The 5,833-nt window shown below is 35.7% G+C and overlaps 1 protein-coding gene across 1 annotated transcript in view; it reads left to right on the forward strand.

Moving 5' to 3' along the window:
- Window positions 1-5,394: 5,394 nt before the first annotated feature.
- LOC135218601 (mucin-2-like) overlaps window positions 5,395-5,833 on the forward strand; it is a 17,505-nt gene continuing 17,066 nt past the window's right edge. The window contains exon 1 of the mRNA XM_064255029.1: window positions 5,395-5,609. The gene's annotated coding sequence lies outside the window, so the exon portion shown is untranslated. The remainder of the gene's footprint in view (window positions 5,610-5,833) is intronic.

Below are 5,833 nucleotides of genomic sequence, written 5' to 3' on the forward strand. Positions count from 1 at the left end.
GCTAAGGTAATACCTGGTGTGCCACAAGGTACGGTGCTAGCTGCATTGCTGTTTGTTATTATGATTGCAGACATAGACAGTAATGTTAAAGAATCGGTAGTGAGTAGTTTTGCCGATGACACAAGAATAAATAGAGAAATTACTTGTGATGAAAATAGGAACGAGCACAAAAATACCTTAACAAAGTATATGATTGGGCAGAGGTAAATAGGATGGTATTTAACTCTGATAAATTTGAATCAATAAATTATGGAGATAGAGAAGGAAAGCTATATGCATATAGGGGACCTAATAGTTAGACAATCACAAATAAGGAAGCAGTTAAAGACCTTGGTGTGATGTTGAATAGGAACATGTTATGCAATGATCAAATAGCAATTTTATTAGCAAAATGTAAAGCAAAAATGGGAATGTTGTCACGGCACTTCAAAACAAGAAAAGCTGAACACATGATTATGCTTCATAAAACTTTATGTTCGTAGTCCACTTGAATATTGCAATATGATATGGCACCCACACTATCAAAAGGATATTGCACAAATAGAGAGTGTACAAAGGTCCTTGACAGCTAGAATAAGAGACGTTAAGGATCTTGACTACTGGGAAAGACTACAATTTTTAAAATTACATAGTCTAGAAAGGAGAAGAGAATGCTACATGATAATTCAGGCATGGAAACAGATAGAAGGAATAGCCGAAAACATCATGGAACTAAAAATATTAGAAAGAGCAAGCAGAGGTAGATTAATAGTGCCCAAAACTATGCCAGGAAAAATAAGGAAAGCACACAAGACATTAATCTACTACGCACCAGCATCGACAATGCAGAGTCTGTTCAATACTTTGCCAGCTCATCTGAGGAATATATCAGGAGTGAGCGTAGATGTGTTTAAGAATAAGTTCGACAAATATCTAAGCTGCATCCCAGACCATCCAGGATTGGAAGATGCAAAATATACCGGAAGATGAACTAGCAACTGGTAGACACTAGAGGTGCCTCACACTGAAGGACCTGGGGCAACCTGAACGAGATGTAAGGTCTGTAAGGTAAGGTCTCTCTCTCTCTCCCTCTCTCTCTCTCTCTCTCTCTCTCTCTCTCTCTCTCTCTCATCCATAGCAGGATTCACCTCAACGATTTTAGCCTGGATCTTTTAAAAATCTCTCTCTCTCTCTCTCTCTTCTCTCTCTCTCTCTCTCTCTCTCTCTCTCTCTCATAAATAATCTTGCTCTCTCCTTCACTTCCATAGTAGGAATCAACTCAACAATTGTAGCCTGGATCTGTTAAAATCTCTCTCTCTCTCTCTCTCTCTCTCTCTCTCTCTCTCTCTCTCTCTCTCTCTCTCTCTCGTAAATAAACCTGCTCTCTCCTTCACATCCATAGCAGGAATCAACTCAACAATTGTAGCCTGGATCTGTTAAAATCTCTCTCTCTCTCTCTCTCTCTCTCAGGAAGACCTTTCAAGGATGAGAGGCCGGGCAAAGCCTATTCCAAATCCTACGGTCTATCTCTACATCTGACTGATTCAAAGGATTTCTCCAGCAAGGGGACGTGTTCAGATAAGGATGGAAGGGCACCTCTCCCGCGAGGTGGAATTTGCATAATTCCTTCCTTCGTAGCACCTAGGAGACGAAGGATACAGGGAAGCCTTTATCTGACTCTCGGATAAATACAAAGGGCTTCGTCTGAAACCTGAGCAGATGGTTAGTTGCAGTTGGCGCGCGTTTCGTTTGTTATTTGGCGCGAGTGGACGTTTGCCAACGCGATCTGATCTTATGCCAAGTGGAAGGCATACGCACATGAACACATCTGACTTATAGGTTATTATTATTATTATTATTATTATTATTATTATTATTATTATTATTATTATTATTATTATTATGCTGGAAACAGACCTTCTTTCATACATGTTTTATTGAAAATAACGGAGGAATTTACAGAGTTTATTTTGTACAGAATTGAGAGAATTCTGTACAAAATAAATTCTGTAAATTCTGGCATTACATTCAATAAAATATTATTATTATTATTTTTTTATTTATTATTTTTTTTTTTTTGCTGTATCACAGTCCTCCAATTCGACTAGGTGGTGTTTATAGTGTGGGGTTCCGGGTTGCATCCTGCCTCCTTAGGAGTCCATCACTTTTCTTACTATGTGCGACGTTTCTAGGATCACTCTCTTCTGCATGAGTCCTGGAGCTACTTATTATTATTATTATTATTATTATTATTATTATTATTATTATTATTATTATTATTACTCAGAAGATGAGCCCTATTCATATTAAACAAGACCACCACAGGACCACTGACTTGAAATTCAAGCTTCAGTTATCATTATTATTATTATTATTATTATTGGTGGTACTATTATTATTATTATTATTATTATTATTATTAGTAGTAGTAGTAGTAGTAGTAGTAGTAGTAGTAGTAGTAGTATTTAGAAGGTGAGCCCTATTCATATTAAACAAGCCTCGAACAATTCTTGCATTCTAAATCAATTACTTACATTTTTATTTATTTATTCATTAATTTGTTCATTTATTTTCATAATAACTTATCTATTCTTCCTGTGCTTCCTAATACTCTCTGTGACTTCTTTCAAATAAATAATATTCTTTGGAAGATTGTATTTTTAAGTCAATAGCCCATGTGAGCTTGTTCCATATGAATAGGGGATTATCTTTTAAATAATAATAATAAGAATAAATTAATAAATTAATAATAATAATAATAATAAATAATCAATAATAACAATAATAATAAAAATAATAATAAATAATTCTTTAAGGTCCACAATAATGTACTGATGGCAGCAGTGGTACAATTTTATCAAAACTATATATAAAAGCTTTCGAACCAGTCAAAATGATGATGAACTCAAGGTAGGGTTCGAAACTTTTATATAGTTTTATAAAAAAAATTACCACTGCTACCCTCAGTATAATATTGTGGACCTTAGAGCGCATTACTTGTGCCCTCGTAATTAAGATTACTACCCAATAATAATAATAATAATAATAATAATAATAATAATAATAATAATAATAATAATAATAATAAGAGAGAGAGAGAGATTATAAATAAAACCCTCATCCAACAACTATACAAGACTATGACATGATACCATCTACTCTTTAGAAACCTCACGAAATCGTTCGTCCCATCACTTGGGTGACCTGTATAACGTGGACCTTGGTCACAGCCCAATTCCCGGTAGCCTCCTCAGGCTTGGTAACAGTAAATGAGATGCACAGATGTTGACGACACTGAATGTGTAGTGTGAATATGCAAGGAAAAACCCTAATGTGTCAAAACATGATTTTTATTGTTAATATTTAAATTCTCACTTAAAAAATTTCAGTGAACATTTTACGCAGTTTAATTTTGCATCTGCCTGCAAGATTAAGTTCATTTAATATCAAGGACTGTTTCTGTCCCTTGTCAGGGAATTGAGACTAGACGCTATTTAGGCATTCGCTTACTCGGGGAGTAAGCCTACAAACTATTTTTTGGTTGTTGTTGTTGTTGTTGTTGAGGGGTTAGGAAAGGTCTATGAAAAAGCCTAAAAAGGTCTGAAAAAAGGTGTTTCGTGTTTAGTTAAAGATACGGGAATATTATGATTGGAAATGTATGGTTTATTTATTAGAATTAAAATGTAGAAAAATGAATAATGAGCATATTAATCAGTACAGAATAATTATTGCTAATAAAATATAACGTATATTAGAGTTAATGGCCTCTTTGGTTTTGTTCCATATGAATAGGATTCGCCTTCTAAATAATAATAATAATAATAATAATAATAATAATAATAATAATAATAATAATAATAATAGTAATTTTCATAGAAACACTAGGCACGATCCCAAGATCCCTGAAAACGAATCTGGAAAAACTAGAGGCTGAAGTAGCTCCAGGACTCATGCAGAAGAGTGTGATCCTAGAAACGGCGCACATAGTAAGAAAAGTGGTGGACTCCTAATTAGGCAGGATGCAACCCGGAACCCCACACTATAAATACCACCCAGTCGAATTGGTGGACTGTGATAAACCAAAAATAAATAAATAAATAAATAAAAAATAATAATAATAATAATTTGTTGAAAATAATGGCAGTTTTCAACGAATTAATCTTATACAGGGTCTTTTCAATTCTCCTGATAATATGTATCAAAGAAGGTCTGCTCCCTGCAAATAATAATCATAATAAGTTTGCTATTGCAATTCTTCCAGTCTATGTATGCATTGTAATTTCTACCCCTGCAACATCATTGTTGCTCTCGAGGTGTGAGCAGCTGCTTATGAAAGGTTACTGAACAGTGATCAGCTTAACAACGAGTTTTGAACTTATTTAAATCAACTATTTAATCCGAGTTTAGCCAGAGTATTTGTTCTATATCATAAAGCAACATTGTAATGCAATACCAAGGAATTGCCATTTGAATCCAAACTCCATTTGGTACAAATCAATTACCTCAAGTCATGTGTAATTGCCAGGGAGCTTTCGTCACACCTGTAACCACCACGTCAGAATTTACACAAAAAAAGGCGTGATTCGACCTCCAGCTTACTTGGGACGCATGCAAAATTTTCTCCTCAAGCCCTCAAGCATAAGTTGTAAACATTATATTCCTAAATTTAATGAAATTAAAACGTGCTAAAATCTACAGCCAAATAGGTCGTTGTTTCATAAATATGCTAAATATGCTAAATTTTTTATGAATAATTAATTGTTCTGTACTGTTTAACATGCACATTATTTATTTTTTACATTTTCAGTATAATGAATAAATCATAAATATCCTATCCTAATATTCCTGCTTCTTTAATTTGACGCGAAACACCTTTTTCAGATCTTTTTTAGGCTTTGCCATGGACCTTTCGTACCCCACAACAAGAACAACAGCAAGAACACTAATAACAAAAACATAGCAGTTTTTTTTAGGCTTACTCCCCGAGTAAGCAGAGAGAGAGAGAGAGAGAGAGAGAGAGAGAGAGAGAGAGAGAGAGAAAGAACAATCCTCGACGCTAATGCAAATGTCACTGGGAGGTCAGTGGCCTACTTCAGTCCCAGACGGAAGTGAGTATGAGAATTTGTACACCACAGATTCGTGACCGGAGGGGGCGGAGTTCTGACGCCTCTGTTTTTATAATGAAAATGAATGAAGAAGAAGAGAGGGGGGGGGGGTGAGGTGGGCGTGGCCAGACACCTGTTTTGAACAACGAACGAAAGTGACACTTGTAACAGATGTGTGTGTGTGTGCGTGTGTGTGTGTGTATGTGTGCATGACATAACAGGTGAAAAGAGGGCGGGGAGATTGAAGACCAAATTAAGATATATTTATCTGGGGGTTCACCGATACTCGACCATTCCATCGTCAGGAAGATAGCGGCTTGGGTCAGAGCTGACAGAGACCTCTCAGGGAAAGGCTTTTGATGCCACGGAATTGATTCGGGCACTGGGACCACTGAAGGAGGCACTCAGATTACCAGCAACAACACACCAGTGACTCCACGAAGTGTTGACTGGTGCAAGTTGCTCAGTGCAGAGAGACACAGACACAGAGATTTGCAGTTTTATGAATTCAGGAAGTTAGCAAAGGTAAGCTTGATCCGTTATTTATGGAAGGATTTGAACTTTCACTATTAAAAAAAAGTTCTTCTTGCTAGAATGATGTAAGGAAAGTTCCACTTTCAGTCGAGATTGTTTGCCTCTCAAATACGCTCAACAAAAGTACTAGAATTCCAGTCATTTCTTAGTGATGCAGAAATCACAACAAATTAGGACACAATTTTATCAGTTTTCCGAATTAAAATCTAACTAAA

Source organism: Macrobrachium nipponense, chromosome 9 (genome assembly GCF_015104395.2).
Source record: "Macrobrachium nipponense isolate FS-2020 chromosome 9, ASM1510439v2, whole genome shotgun sequence".
Classification (NCBI taxonomy): domain Eukaryota; kingdom Metazoa; phylum Arthropoda; class Malacostraca; order Decapoda; family Palaemonidae; genus Macrobrachium; species Macrobrachium nipponense.